We start from the raw sequence: 14,854 nt of genomic DNA, 5'->3' as shown, positions 1-14,854 counted from the left end.
TTACTGCAAAATCTCCATTCCCTCCCCAACTCACTAACTTGCTTCCCAGCTCCGTTCTCCTGTTCAGGGCAACAAAAGAAGATCAGCTAGGAGGCTGGGAGGCAGTGGGGGCCAGGCCAGTCTATTTTCTGGTTCTCCGAACTACTCAAAATTTCCACTACCGGTTCTCCAGAAGCTGTCAGAACTGGCTGAATAACACCTCTGAATGAATGTCTTTGTGTGCACTTTGTAGGAAAAGAAACTGCTATAACATTGGATGCTTCAGAGTTTTAGGAACAGTTCCTGAGAACCCACACACCCGCACAAAATGTGGTTTTTATGTATATAACAAAAGAGGGAAATATCAAATATTAAAATATGAAATATCAAATATTAAAATATGAGGAACTAATGCATACATATAATGTGACAATTAAATTTAACCAAATCTTGTTTAAATCCTGCTTCACACATCTCAGTATACGAAATATAGTTTAATCTTTATCAATGAACAATATTGCACAACTGAAAAAGAGGATTATGAAAATTTTCCATCATGGGTAGTCCAGTCTAAATCCCCATCATTCTCCAAATAAAATAGATATATGCAGTGATGGGATTCAAATAATTTAACAACCGGTTTTCTGCCCTAATAATTTCCTCCAACAGCCAGTTCACCAAACTGCTCAGAAAGTTAACAACCGGTTCTCCCGAACTGCTGGCTGAATCCCACCACTCGATACATGGCAATGCTGATGCAATGAAATAATTTTATTTCTTTCTTAGCTAAAGATAAGAGTTGTTTGATTGTCCACCATCACACTCTGATTGTGACAACATTAAACTCATAAATGAGCAAAGGAATATGTGGTGTGTCTATGTATATGCATTATTTTATTTATTTAAAACATTTATACAGCTCTCCATCTTCCAAACAACTCTGGGCAGCTCCTAATCAAAAATTAAAATAACATATAAAATCACGTTAAAACTATAAAACTGCTGTTGCTTCAACCAGCTCCGATAATATCTCCATGGCAGAAATTGTCTATACCTGATAGGCAGAAATGGGGAACAGGAAAAAACGCACAATTTATTTGGAATTCTCATACGGGAACCAGCTTTTCTTCAGAGCGGGCTGGAGAATTCTGGCAGTTGAAGTCCACTCATCTTAAAGTTGCCACACTGGAAACACAGTGATGTAATTTAATCCCTGCCTTGTTAAAACTTATCTAGGAAAGGAGAAAGGAAACCCATGAAGCAATTTATTCCCCCTGAATAGCAGCTCTTAATACTGGGACATTTTAATGGATGTCCAAGTGAAATTTCTTTACATATAATTTAAATTTGTTATTTAAACTCCTGTCTTCAGAAACATCTCTGAATGCTTTCTTCCTATTTTTTGTATGACAGCTCTTTAGATATTTGAAAACGGTCATCATGTTAAATATATCTGTCTCCAACTGTTCCTTGTGTTTGTTACATCTTGGCTGACTTCCTGTGGACATTAAGCAGTTTAATATTTTATTTGCCCTTCACTGCTTGCACACCATCATATCAGCATTATTTTGGCCTTGTTTGTCATTTAATGAGCATAAGTTTTGACATTTTCCTATTAATTATTTGCCTCTGAGGGCTCTGGTTTTTTCCTCCACTTTCTCTTTGATTGCTTCTCTTTCTGATAGCTGATACTTTGCTCTAATTCCTTCTCTTGATTTTTGCATATACATATTTCTCTGTGTTTTCTTTTTTGTTAAAAATGTAATAGCTTTAAAGTTCCAAATTCAAATTATGTGGTTGCTAGTAATCAAAAATAATCTAATAATACACAATCGATCATTGAATCAGCAAATTAGAAGGTAAAGGCAAAGGTTCCCCTCGCACACATGTGCTAGTCATTTCCAACTCTAGGGGGCAGTGCTCATCTCCATTTGAAAGCCGAAGAGCCAGCGCTGTTCAAAGGAATCTCCGTGGTCATGTGGTCGGCATGACTAAATACAGAAGGCACACAGAACACTGTTATCATCCCACCCAAGGTGGTTTCTATTTTTCCACTTGCATTTTTTACATGCTTTCGAACTGCTAGGTTCGACAAGTAACAGGAGCTTACTCCATTACGTGGCACTAGGGATTCGAACAGCCAAACTGCCAGCCTTTCTGATCGACAAGCTCAGCGTCTTAGCCACTGAGCTCAATGAAATTAGAAAGCCAAAATATAATTTAAGAATAAATATTGCCCAAATTATGTATCTAGGTTCTAGTGTTCTTTTCATTTGTAAAAAAGGAGCAATGCACAGCTCTGATGGGTTGAGCACTCTATGTCATCCAAAACTCTTCTTCCTTAGATCAAATGTTCTTTCCAACTCAACGGAATGTTGGACAGAAATTATGCAAATGGGATCAGGACTTTACCTGCCCACCTATATGTCACCAGAATAATACTGTAAACCAGGTGTGTCAAACTCAAGGGCCATGGGCCAGATCTGGCCCATAGGATGCTTAGATCTGGCCTGCGTGGCCACCCTGGAAACAGCAAAGGACCATCCCACAGTGCCTCTGCCAGCAAAAATGGAGGTTAAGAGGGCCACGTGATGCCCTCCCGAACTCCGCTTATGCTGAGAGAGGATTGCAGGAAGCAATGCAGCTGAAAACGGAGCTTTTGGCAGGACAGTCCCGATTATTAATAATTTGTCCTGTGTCCCGCGGTGTTTCAAAAAAGTCCCAATTTTTCACGCGGCTGCACACATGGTAAGAAAACACCGTGTGGCAGTTTGCAACTGCTGCGCAGTGATTTCTACTGTCAGAGGCTCCGGAAGCTGGGGAGGTCCTTTTCAGGTGGCTAGAACTGGCCACCCGCAAAGGATCTCCCCGGACTTGTTTTGATGAGCATGGGGCAATTGACGGTAGTTTGCACCAGCCACGCCCACTCAAACTATCGTCAGTCGCTCCGTGTTCAGCAAAGCAAGCCCGGGGAGGTCCTTTATTACATACCGAATTGGGGAGCATATTGCACTGTTATTTTATGGCTTTCCTATTGCTGTTGCGGCTGCTGTCTCTAGTAGTTCTTGCAAGCCCCGCGGGAAAGGAATCATCTTGTCTGAACCGATGTTACTCTAATTGTAAGTGTTGAAGCTTTTTTATTTTATTTTAAGGAAATAAACCGGGTGAATAGAACTTACTTCTGAGTAAGCACGGATAACCGTGTTTCACATCAAATATCTCCTGAAGAAATTCGCTTCAATTCGCCCCACCACTCACCCACCTCACTTTTCACCCGCTCTCCTCTTTTCAAAGCATACAAAAATGCAGGACGTTTTTCCCTGTTGCACAGCGGAATAATCTTTCCCCTCACCAGAGAGCCAGATGGACTCTTTTAAAGGGCAGACGCCGTGTTTCTGGAGTGAGGGTGGTGGCGGCTCCAGTGGCAAATTTACTAGGAAGATTCTCGCCATGGATGACCAAGGTTGTCCCCGATGCAAGACCACCAAATACAGGAACCCTTCCCTCAAGCTGATGGTGAACATTTGCGGGCACACTCTGTAAGTGTCTCTGGCTTGCAGAGGAGCGGTGGGAGAAAGGCAGGTGGCTCCGCTGTTAGGGCTTTGAGTCTCCGCAGAAACTGAGGATGGGAAAGCCTGTTTCAAAAGCTAACATAGCTCCGGAACAGAGATCTTCAACCTTGGCAACTTTAAGACTTGTGGACTTCAACTCCTAGAATTCTCCAGCCTGGCTGGAGAATTCTGGGAATTGAAGTCCACAAGTTTTAAAGTTGCCAAGTTTGGGGACCCCTGCTCTAGAAGTTACACACTGAGCATCTCCTTTATTATCTAGAGATAGCAATAGCAATAGCAGTTAGACTTATATACCGCTTCATAGGGCTTTCAGCCCTCTCTAAGCGGTTTACAGAGTCAGCATATTGCCCCCACAGTCTGGGTTCTCATTTCACCCACCTTGGAAGGATGGAAGGCTGAGTCAACCTTGAGCCGGTGAGATTTGAACCGCTGAATTGCAGATAACAGTCAGCTGAAGTGGCCTGCAGTGCTGCACCCTAACCACTGCGCCACCTCGGCTCTCTATAGATGATGGAGATAGGCTGCAGTGAGAGAAACGCAATTTTGCAGATGTTTAAAGATGCCCTTGTTTACATGCTAGGAGACCAGGTCATAAGCCCTAGAGGAGTTTTAAACAATACAGAGGATTTCAGAGGACCTCTGCAATAAAAACATTGAAAGGTGAAGCCGCCAAGCTCCCGCCAGCGCCCTTGCCCATGGCAGTGGCGCCTCCCCCTCTTCTTGGAGCACCTGAGCTGGGCACCACATTACCCCTGCCCCCTCCTCCTCCGCCATGCTTTTGAGGAGCCATGAGGCCGTGGGAGCCAGTAGGAAGGGGGCGGAGGGGGCGGGAGCAGGAAAAAAAGGCCCCATGGATTCTCAAAAGCATGGCGGAGGAGGAGGCGGCGATGGCAGGGGTAACACGGTGCCTAGCTCAGGTGCTCTGAGCAGAGGGGGAAGCAGCAGGGCCACTGCCATGGGTGGGGGCACCAGCGGGAGCTTTGGCGGCTTCACCTCAGCTGCAGCGCCCGGCGGCAAAATTTTTAATCAAGAACACACACACACACCCGGTCAATGGTGTCCCGTTTTACCAATTTTAAAATCTGGTCACCTTACTTTATCTCTCTCCATGCGCTCACCCTTCTGCATCACATTATTAAAAAAAACATAGGTGATTCCCCCAAAGTAAAACCTCTGGTTTTTGTGCCAAGCACCTGCCTTTCATTAGCTGCAAGCATCTCAAAACATGTTTCTATTAATAACTGCATAAATAGAGCCCAGGTGAAAACTCCATTGAGATTTCTGGATAATTAGGATGTGATAGTTGCACTGGCACATGAATGGCAAAGCATTTTTGACCAAGAGATGACTGTTTGGGAGGGGAAAGCACCTTCTTTGCATACTAAAGGCATCTCCTAGAGACGTTTGATTTGTCAGCTTACAAAGACCCACATATATAATTTATCCTTTTAAAGCATTTCTGTTTTGATAACATGACTTTTACTCCTAATGGAAATGAAAGGAGTGGTAATCAGACCATGAGTGACAACAGAACCCATGACATTTGAAAAGAGAAGGTGGAATAATAGCATTTCTCGTTAATTTAGACAACAAAACTAGCAATTCCAGGTGTAAAGGGTGAGAGGGAAATGCATATATACGTGTGTGTGTGTGTGTGTGTGTGTGTGTGTGTGTGTGTGTGTGTGTGTGTGTATGTATATATGAGCCCAAACTCTTATGTGGCCAATGTCTTGATAGCAGTCACTCACACCCTCGTCACCTCAAGACTGGATTACTGTAATGCGCTCTACTTGGGGCTGCCCCTGAAAAGTGTTCGGAGACTACAATTAGTCCAGAATGCAGCCGTGCGAGTGACAGTTACACCTATCCTCCGCGAGCTGCACTGGCTTCCCATTGGTATCTGAGCATGATTCAAGGTGCTGGTTATCACCTTTAAAGCCCTACATGGCCTAGGACCCGGATATCTACGAGACCGTCTTCTGCCACATACCTCCCTAAGACCGATAAGATTGCACAGGATGGGCCTTCTCCAGGTGCCATCAGCTGGACAATGCCAGCTGGCGACACCTTGGAGTAGGGCCTTCTCTGTTGCCGCTCCGGCCCTATGGAATGAGCTACCCCCAGAGATCTGGAGCCTACCCACTCTCATGGCCTTCCGTAAAGCTATCAAAACCTGGGTTTTCTGGCAGGCCTGGGGCTGTTGACCTCTTGATTGAGGTCCAGCCCCGCTTAGACTGGGTGCATGTTGTGCTTCTTTTAATTTGTTGTGTCTTATTTGTTTTAATCCTTTCTTAATATTTCTTATTTCTGTAAGCCGCCCAGAGTCCTCCGGGATTGGGCGGCCTATAAATTCAATAAATGGAAATGGAAATGGTTTTCCTCCTGGACTTCAAGGCCATTCCTCGTACAGAAATGAAGCTTTGCTTGTAGCAAGATTATTGTCTAGTGGGCTTCATTAGGCAGGGACCAGACCAGTATAGCTACAACAGCATTTATTGACTCAAAACTGGCACTAAGGAACTGCAGGCAAATGCCTGTAATTTTTACTCTGGGACAATAGGGCCTTAACCAATCATAATACTTGAAAAATCTTCTCAAATATGAATGTTCAAATTTCCCTCTAAAACAGTTGGAACTAACAGTGAGGGTAATCTAAAGGTTAGTTTCACTTTAGCAGGGCTTAACACAACTATATACATTCAATACATAACAAAGATGATCTACTTTTGATTTCCAACAAGATATTTGGTCGGGGGGATGGGGGAGGAAAGTATTCTATATGAACTAATATTCTCCTAAAACATGCACCTTTCTTTCAATAATGATACTATCCCTGAAAACAAGTGACTTTCTTTTTTTTAAAAAAAAAGATAATGGTCAGGTTCCATGCTTTCCTCAGAAGCAAGAAAGCTTCACCCACATCACAGTTGCCAGGTCATTGGAAAAAGACTCAGGCAGACTAAGCTTGCCTTCAGGAAGTCCTCTTCTGTATCTAGCAGGAGACAGTCAAAGGACAAAACTTCAACTGTATGCTGACACATAAATACAAAGAAAATGTTTCAATACCCAGATAAAACTGGTTAGGTTTTTTTTCCCTCAAATCCTATGGGCATCACAACACATAGCCAAAAATTGGTGGGGAGTGTTCATGAAGGAAAACAAAAAAGACATTTTGAAATGCAGGATACATGTTCCTTTCATGTTTGCTAGAAATTGTTCCTAGGGATCAAGATCTTCGGGACTAATGAATGACAGGCAGCGTTCTTCAGCCACCAGCTAGTAGAGAAGAACAGGGAAATGAGGTTATCTTTATGGCCCTCTTGTCCAGGGTTATGATTTGCCTGGATTTATCTGATTGGCCAGCAGATGATAGAGAATGCTGGATTACATAAACCAATGGTGTCAAACTCAATTTCATTGAGGGCTGCATCAGGGTTGTGTTTGACCTCGGTGGGGGCGGGGTGGGTGTGGCCAGTTTGATGGGGGGGTCACCTATGGTCTCCCAAGCTCTGTTTTTAGCTGCTGTGGCCTCCTGCAATCCTCTGCCGGTGAAAACCGAGCACGGGAGGGCTGTTTTCACTGGCAGAGGCACCATGGCTGATACTTCACTATTTCTAGGGCAGCCCTGTGGGCCAGATCTAAGCACCAGGATGGCCCACAGGCCTTGATTTTGACTCCCCTGACATAGACCCCCACTAGCTTAAAGTGACCAGACATCCTGCTTTTGGTGGGACAGTTCCGATTTTTCACAATTTGTCCCGCATCCCGCAGCATTTTTAAAAAGTCCAGATTTTTGTAGAAAGGGTGCCCCACCCCTTTTTTGGCTCCACCATGTGGCTTCCTCTTGCAAACATTTTCACTCATTTTTCCAGGTCTATTTTATTTAGGGGCAGCGCTAAGTCCTGCCTCGCAGTCGGAGATGTCCTTTGCTTTTCTCTTGGTGTGTGTATGTGTGTGTGCGTGAGCATGTGCGACACACATGAGTTGCGACTCAAAAGGAGTTGGGGGGGGGCCACTGGAAAAAAAGCCATTTTCCCAAGCCCACCGTATGAACTTGCATCCAAGTCAACCGCCCCCATTGATTCCACAAAACAGGGATCATTGCCCCTTCTTTCCTCTTAGATTCCCCCTCCCCCTTTCCTTCCCACAACCAAAATAGCCGGTTTTTCTTACTTTGCTAGCCCCCAACATAGAATAAGAAACTTTTGAAATCTAAAGCAATTGTTAAAAGTTTTGAAAAGCCTAGTCGTCTCCGTCTCTCCACCCAGTGTATGTGAGTTATTTTCTTCTTTTCCCTCCCACCTCCCATGACTCACTACCCAACATTTTATGCAAAAGGCATCAGCCATGAACAAGCTGTATATTGGAAACCTCAACGAGAACGTGACTCTGGCGGATCTGGAGAAAGTCTTCAACGACCACAAAATATCCTTCTCTGGCCAGTTCTTGGTGAAGTCTGGCTATGCCTTTGTCGACTGCCCAGATGAGCAATGGGCTATGAAAGCCATCAAAACTTTTTCTGGTAAGCCAATGGATTTATCGCTCACTCGTTCTGTCTTTTTCATCTCTTTTTTCCCCTTTTCCTTTGGAAACCTTTGAGATTTTGGAATGAACAATTGTTTTTCAAAAAAAGAAGAAAATCCGCATAATTTTATAAAACGGATACTGCCACTCAGAACTGTAAATACTACCAGGCCGGTTCTTTTTGTGTGTGCAAAGACTCGTAAAACGTGGTGTACAAAGGATGCGGCCACAGTTTGCTCGTACTCGCGCTTCTGCCCTTTCTTTCTTTAGCTCTCTGTAGTCATCAATGAAAGTTACTTTCGTTTCGTATTTTTCTCTCATCCACAGGAGGGGGGCACCCCTTCGATTCCCCCCTCCCACTTTTCTCCTTGAGTATTGAACTGGTGGTGAGTATTTTAACTTGTTGGGCCTAGAATCTCCTATCAACTTCCGTAGACCAAATTTTTAATCAAGAACCTCCCCCCCCCCCCCCGGTCAATGGTGTCCCGCTTTACCAATGTTAAAATCTGGTCACCTTACACTAGCTCCTCTTATTCTTAATGACATCTGTCAGGTGTGTCTGTGTGTGTGTGAGAGAGAGAGAGAGAGAGAGAGACAGACAGACAGACAGACAGACCTAATCCATACAGCATTTCACAGCTTCAGACTCTCAGAAAGCAATTCCAGATGAAGACTTGCCTTTGCATCTACATTTTCTTAAACTAAACTTTACTGAGCAGCAATATTAAAAGACCCTGTCATTACATTAAGATGCTTTTTTTAAACTTTCCTACTCTGACCTATAGGCCTGGGGTTTCCAGGTAGCCTCCTTTTCAAAGTCCTAACCAAGTTTGACCTTTTCTCAAGGTCAGTCAAAGTCAATTCACTCGTATCATCTGCTGCAGGAGACAGCCTAAAGCTAAAAGGTCTGAAAATAGTAAAATTCCAACTGCAACCTCCCCCCCCCCACCCCGCTGAGTTCTATTCCGTAGTCTTTAAAAAAGATCAAGTGGATTCTGCTGATTTTTAAGGGAGAAAACGTCTGCCTTCGATGTACGTGTTGTTTTTCTTCAAAGAAGCAGCAAGACTCAATGATAAAAAGATGAGGCACCAGGCTGCTTGTGCTTGCCTTCCTGCCTATTTACTTAGTTATTTGCAGACAATAATTCTGCTAAAAAAGCAGCCATTCCCAGGAAAGTAGCTATACCGAGGACAGAGCAGTAGAGCCAGGGGAACAGAGAAAACTTTTCAAATAAGAAATTAGCTCATAAGTTGTTATTATTCACGCCTGTGCCAGGCAATTCAGTGTCTTTTGTTTGTGTATGTGTTTGTGTAACATGAGCTGGTTTATTGGGGGGGAGGAAGTGAGCTCATCCCTCTGGATAACAAAACTCTACAATCTGACGCATTCAGTGAACATTCCCAGGTAAGTACTACATGTAGAAGAGTAGCTTAAATTCAAGTTTCCTACAGATGTGTTGGTATGGAATAACCTTGGAGTAAGGTCTTCTTACCTTACCTTCTTTACCTTTTCACCTCACTATTTAATTCCCACAACACTGTCAAATAATTTATTACTATTATTCAGGGGTGGGTTCTGGCAGGCACTACTGTCGGTTAACTTGTGTACGTGCTGTGCGCGCACACTTGATGTGCGCTGCACGCGCTTGCACAGTGCAATTATAATTGTTCTGCGCATGCGCAGCACTGAAAAACAAGAAAACCGGTTTGGGGGCGTCGCAGGCCTGGGTCATTGCCGGTTCCAGCGATCCAGGCCACCAAACCACTACCAGTTCAGCCGAACTGGTCCGAACCGGTAGGAACCCACCACTGCTATTATTCTTCTCATCCTTCCTAGTACCTATCTCTTCCCACTTAGGACCATGTTGCGTGTATCTTTACAATTTATATTGTTTTGTTTCCTAGTATAATTTGATTGCTTATTAGTAACCTATGACTATCACTAGGTATTGTATCTTAGGATTCTTGATGAATGTATTTTTTTATGTACACTGAGAGCCTATGCACCAAAGACAAATTCCTTGTGTGTCCGATCACACTTGGCCAATAAAGAATTCTATTCTATTCTATTCTATTCTATTCTATATTACATTACATTACATTACATTACATTACATTACATTACATTACATTACATTACATTCTAGGAATATACAGGTAGTATTTGACTTACAACAGTTCATTTAGCGACTATTTGGAGTTACAATGGCACTGAAAAAAGTGATGTATGACCATTTTTGACACTTACAACTGTTGCAGCATCCCCACGGTCACATGATCAAAATGTGGGTTCTTGGCAATTGACTCATATTTAGGAGATTGTAGTGTCCCCTTTTAGTGTCGTGTGATCCCTTTTTTTGAGCTTCTGATAAGCAAAGCCAATGAAGAAGGCAGAATCATTTAACAACCATGTTGCTAACTGAACAACTGCAATGATTCACTTAACAACTGCCACAAGAAGAGTCATAAAATGGGGCCAAACTCACTTAACAACTGTCTCGCTTAGCAACAGAAATTGTGAGCTCAATTGCGGTCGTAAGTCGAGGACTACCTGTACTCCCTGCAGGGTTGTGGAGCTGACATCTGTTTTAGCTCTTTAAAAAACCCTTAAAGCCCATCTTTTTTTTTGTACAGGCATTTTATAGCTAGTTTTAACTGTTAACTGAATTAATTTCATTGTTTTATTGCTATTTTAACTGTGTTTACTGCCTCAATTTTAAATTTGCTTTTATGGTCAACCACTGAGAAACTTCGGTAATCAGCAGTATATCAAGTCAAATAAATTCAAACTCTGGTACTGAATAGAAGAGATGATGAATCTACAATGTAGGAGAAAGGAGACTGGTTGACTGAGACCCTCTCTGTTTTGCTTTTTTTTAAATTCCCTCCTCTTCTACTCAGGCTTCATGTGAAAAAAAAAGGATAAAAATGAATTGGCACAAAAGGCTGCCAGACAGTTCAAAGTAAACCAATCTGATTGTCAATCCCTGGACTCTTGTTCAAATGACAAAGTGCTAGAAACCATGTGCTCTTAGTTTACCTGGAAAAAACTCAAGAAGAGACATTTGAAATGTCCGTAGTGTAGGAAGAGTCATAAGACCCTCCCCTTTTATTTCCATGTCCACAGAGAAGGCAAAGGAAAACCATCCATAGAAGCAGGGGTGGAGTTCAACCAGTACGGACCGGTACGGCCATACTGGATGGTGAAATTTAGCATGCCTTCCCGTACCCGTTGGTCAGGAGGCTCCGTACTGAACCCTACCTCCACTTGTTCGCTCTTTCACTCGCCCCGCCCATCCTCACCATGCTGCCAAAAAGTTCTCAAAAGAAGAACCAGAAGAAGAAAAAACTGGTGAGTGGCTGGGGTGGGGGGGAGGATGTTGAGGAAGAGGGAAGAGGCAGAGGGGCTGCTAGAAGAGTGTTTGTGAGTGAACAGGCTGTGGATTTTTAAAAAATGTCTGAGTGAATCCAGGAAGAGGGAAGAGGCAGAGGGGCTGGAAGTGTGTGCTGTGCACAGGCTATGAGTTTTAAAAACGTCTCAGTGAATCCAGGAAGAGGGAAGAGGCAGTGGGGCTGGAAGAGTATTTGTGCTGTGCACAGGCTGTGGGTTTTAAAAACATCTCAGTGAATCCAGGAAGAGGGAAAAAGCAGAGGGGCTGGAAGTGTGTGGGTAAGGTGGTCAGTAATGTTGAACACTGACAAGGACAACCATATTTCCTATGTAAGTAGCTGTTTTATTGTTTTGTGTACTTATTTTATTCTTATTTAAGTAGTAAGTGCACAAAATAATAAATTTCCTTTTTTATCTCTTCTTTTTGTAGGTCATTCTTTGGGGCAAAAAATTCAGTGACATCGACTTGGCCACTCCCACCCAGTCACATAACTGAGTGGGAGTGGCTTGGCAGTTATGTGACCGGGTGGGAGTAGCTTGGCAGTCAAGCTACTCCCACCCGGTCACATAACTGCCAAGCCACTCCCACTCAGTCACATGACTGCCAAGCTACTCCCACCTGGTCACATGATCCCCAAGCCACTCTTACCCAGTCACATGACCACCAAGCCACTCCCACAAAACATGCCACACCTACAGAATAGGTTCTAAAAAAAATTGAAATCCGCCACTGCATAGAAGCTAAAGGAATCCCTGCCTCCAAGCCAGAATTGTTGTTGCTGTTAGTTGTGAAGTTTTGTCCAACCCATCGTGACCCTATGGATGATGTTCCTCCAGGACTTCCTATCCTCTATCATCCACTGGAGTCCATTTAAGCTCATGCCAACTGCTTCATGACTCCATTCAGCCACCTCATTCTTTGTTGTCCCCTTCTTCTTTTGCCCTCAATCATTTCCAGCATTAGGCTCTTCTCCAGTGAGTCCTTCCTTCTCATTGGCTGGCCAAAGTATTTGAGTTTCATCTTCAGGATCTGGCCTTCTAAAGACCAGTCAGGGTTGATCTCCTCTAGGACTAACCGGTTTGTTTGCCTTGCAGTCCAAGGCACTCACATGAGTCTTCTCCTGCACCATAGTTCAAAGACCCAGCCAGAATGGCCTCAAGTAACTCCAGTTAGAAGACTGAATTGACAGGATTAAGTCAGAAAACACAAGGCCACACTGGATTTACATTCCCCACCTTTCCTCAAGGCTAGCCTTGACCCTGACCGCTGTAGGAGGTTATCACCCAGCCCTCTCCCTGAAAAATGAAATATCCTAGAAAATATTGAAAAGGCAGAATATTTCTTTGGATGTGAAAAGGAAGAAACATGTTTCAAAAAGACAAAGTAACTCTCCCTGCAGCTTGCTGCCCCCACCCACTTTGTCCATGTGTCATTAAAGCCTGAGCTAGTCCCTTTACATAATAAAGAGTTCTCCCCTTCAACTCCAGGGGGATGGGATTAAGGCATGATAATATTGGCCTTTTACCCAACTGACCACATGGCATCTGAGAATTCAACCAAACCTGGACTCAGCCTAGAGAGTTGCCCCTCCATGGCCCCGTGTGAGTCTGACAACCAATCAGAATACATTTCTTACACATGAACAGGAAACAGATAGGTGGGGCCGAACTGATTATAAAAAGCCCTGCAAGCCCCTCCCTCGACTCTTCTTCTTCTTCACCTGGAAGCATGTGATCACCTTTTTCCCCAGGACCTCAAACCATGCGGTCCTGTCCACCGTTAAAACATTAAACCATCTTTCTAAGCAGCCTCCAAGCCTCCAGTGTCTTTTTCCCCACTTGGAGCCGAACCCAGAATTTCTTCCAACACCGCCACCCAGGAAAATAAAAAGGGAACAATTAGAATACAGAAAAGCACATTATTCATCTAATCAAATGACCCCAGAAAGCATCTCCATCTCAAAGGTCCCAAACTGTATAAAAATCACTCTACTCCCCATGCCTGGCTGTCAGCTGTCCCAGAACTGATGTTTGCTTCTGATTCCTAAATAAATGGAGACCTCCTTTTCTGCAGCTTGCCTCCAAATTCATTGGCTCTTGCTTCTTTCTCCTGGCTTGGAAATAGACTGGATTTTACTTCCAACAGTAGGTTCTGCCGTCTGACATAATAGGAAGCTAAATACATTGAGTGGCTGCAAAGACCTTCATAATGTTGAAAAATTGCTTCTAAATAAGGACTGTTTCTGAAACAACAATAAGGCATAATGGACTTATTAACGTGCATATGTTGAAACCGGTCACAACTGGAAATAAATGGATTTAATCTATCCTGTTTCCCATCATGCCATGCACCACCCACAAGCATAAATAAAGTTTCCTTTTTCTACCTCATCCCTTTTTTCTCTGTGACATGTATTTTACAATGGTAAACTTGGGGACGGGGAAACAGCATCTGAATTTCATTTGATGATTTGCTATGGAAAGCCTTCAGGCTGAAGAAGGTCTGTAAATCATACTGGTAAGAAAAACCAAGTCTTATTTGGGATCTCCAGAACTTCTTTGTTCCAGTTTAGTTGGTGCTGTCCTTTTCTATAAACTGCTCAGTCTTGGTTCCTGGAACTACACTAGTGTGAAAAAGCATTTGCTCCCTTATAGATTTCCTGTGTGTTGTATATGTTCTCCGTGTAATGTTATTAGAGCTTCCTGTGGGTCTAACTGAGATGGAAAAGGAGTCTTGAATGAGCTCACATTTGATGTTTGCTTCCTTTATTTCATAGACAAAATCATTCAACGAGTGATTATTGTACGAGAGAGACAGAAAGTTTAGCCTATAGAAATAAAACCACTATCGAGTGATCCAGATAAACAGTCTACAAATCTGGCAAAGGCTGTTCTGCAAGACTAAACATATTTAAGTCGAAGGCATGAATGCCATGGCCAATTATCATCAGAAATAACACTGACAACATAAGAGATCTCTACTGCACAACAATTCCATCTCTCCAGAGGCTGCTTTATTTCGTATTTCGTATTCGTATTTATTATAATTTATAGGCCGCCCTTTTCCCTGAGGGGACTCAGGGCGGCTTACAAAACGCGGGAAAGGGGGTACAAGACAAAAAACATAAGACAATACATAATTTTAAAAATGGAGCACAACATTCATTCATCATTCGGGAGGGGACAAACTTTACATAGGTATGAAGAACAATGCTGCATTTAAGAGAGTATTAGAATCATTAAGCTCTTTGACTGGATTGGAAAAGCCATCTCAATCTCCTCAGGGTTTTTTCAAGGCTCCTCTAAGCTGGGCACTTGACGAAAGAGTTATTCCAAACTTGCAGAGGTGTTGGCAGCTCTATCATGCTTCAGTAAAACTGTCTATGCC

The sequence above is a fragment of the Thamnophis sirtalis genome, unplaced genomic scaffold, assembly GCF_051295495.1.
Source record: "Thamnophis sirtalis isolate CommonGarterSnake01/CBP01778 unplaced genomic scaffold, rThaSir2_p1.2 scaffold_3, whole genome shotgun sequence".
In the NCBI taxonomy this organism is placed as follows: Eukaryota; Metazoa; Chordata; class Lepidosauria; order Squamata; family Natricidae; genus Thamnophis; species Thamnophis sirtalis.
Note: the sequence above shows the minus strand (reverse complement) of the source record.